The 1,652-nt window shown below is 40.0% G+C and overlaps 1 long non-coding RNA gene across 1 annotated transcript in view; it reads left to right on the top strand.

Annotated features, from left to right (window-relative positions):
* The window catches only part of LOC131382737 (uncharacterized), a 6,962-nt gene extending 5,952 nt beyond the window's left edge, over window positions 1-1,010 (top strand). Inside the window, exon 4 of the long non-coding RNA XR_009212334.1 lies at window positions 942-1,010. This is a non-coding gene — a long non-coding RNA (uncharacterized LOC131382737). The remainder of the gene's footprint in view (window positions 1-941) is intronic.
* Window positions 1,011-1,652: the final 642 nt, after the last annotated feature.

Raw genomic sequence — 1,652 nt, 5'->3', positions numbered from 1 at the left:
CTTGGAAAAACTTTTCACTTTGATGTAGCCATGCATGTTTTTTTATGGCCAGGCATGATGGCTCATGCCTGTAATCCAAGCACTCTGTAAGGCCAAGGTGGGCAGATCACTTGAGCCAAAGAATTTGAGACCAGCCTAGGCAACATGGCAAAACTACATCTCTACAAAAAATACAAAAAAATTAGCCAAGCATGGTGGTGTGTGCCTGTAGTTCCTTCCAGCTATTCAGGAGGCAGAGGTGGGAGGATCACTTGTGCTGGAGAGGTCAAGACTGCAGTGAGCCATGATCATGCCACTGCACTCCAGCCTGAGTGATAGAGTCCCTATAGTTATCACTTCTATGTTTCCCTCAAATTTTCCAACTTTTTTTTTTGAGAGAGTCTCATTCTCTTCACCCAGGCTGGAGCACAGCGGCATATCAGGGATGTGAGTCCTCCAACTTAGTTTCTATTTCTCAGGATTCCTTAGACATTCAGGGCCATTTGTGGTTCCATGTGATCATCAGCATTGTGTATTCACATTTCTTAAATTTCTGTGTATCATAAAGTATATAATTAGAGAGTCTGCTGGGACTGTTGTTCCTCTGGGACGTTTCGATTCTTGTATGTTTTTAGTAATGATCAAATCGGGGTACTTGGCATATCTGTTCTCTCATACAGGTATTATTATTCTTCTGTGAAAACATTGGAATTGCTCCCTGTAGCTTTTTTGAAAAATACAGTATTAACCAGAATCACCGAGCTGTGGTATAGAGCACAAGAATGTATCTGTCCCAACTAACTGCAACTTTATTTCCACAACCAATCCTCCCATTCCCTCCTTCCCCTCTCCTCAGAAAACCACTACTTATCGAAGGCAAAGTTTTTTGGATTCCATATAAGTGAGATGAATCTGTGCTTGTTTTTCTGTGTCTGGTTTATTTTATTTAACATATTTTCCAGGTTCATCCATATGGCTCCAAATGAAAATTACATTACTCTGTTATGGATGAAGAGTATTGCGTTGTGCAGATATACTGCAGTTTCCTCATCCCCTCATCTGTGGGTGGACAGGTAGGTTGATTCCATATCTTCTATATTGTGAATACAGTCATGAAACATGGGAAGGCAGGTAACTCAAGGTACCGGTTTCCTTTGCTTTAAATGCATGTGCAGTGTGAGGAACATCCCAACTTTTTCACAGTGTATTCGCTAATTCACATTGGCATCAATAGCGTATAAGAGTTTCCCTTTCTGTAAGTCTACACTGGCTGCTACCTTCCAAAAATGTTAATTGCTGTTTTGGGTAATATTCTCAGTGGAGTTTGATGGTATCTGATATTGGAGTGTGATTCTGCCTTACATGTTTGGAGTGATTAGTGATGTGGAGAATCTTTTTTTTTCACCTATGAATCAGTTTCATGTCCCTTGCAGAAGTGATTGTGCGGGTCCTTTGGATATTTTTAGCTCGTGTATTTTTTTAATCTTTCCCCCACTTAGTAGCTTTAGTGCTTGAATATGTTAGATAACAACCCCTTCCAAAATTACGATTTTCCACAATTTTAACCCAATCATCCTTTCCACCAAGGTAAGATGCTTTCTTTTTGGGTTCATTGTTTTCTCCCCTATGCAGAAGCTCTAAAGTGTTGGTCTCACAGTTTTTTATTTGCTTTT

The sequence above is a fragment of the Hylobates moloch genome, unplaced genomic scaffold (genome assembly GCF_009828535.3).
Source record: "Hylobates moloch isolate HMO894 unplaced genomic scaffold, HMol_V3 SCAFFOLD_2631, whole genome shotgun sequence".
Taxonomy (NCBI): Eukaryota; Metazoa; Chordata; class Mammalia; order Primates; family Hylobatidae; genus Hylobates; species Hylobates moloch.
The sequence above is the reverse complement of the archived record's forward strand: the minus strand, read 5'-3'. Positions and strand labels throughout refer to the sequence as shown.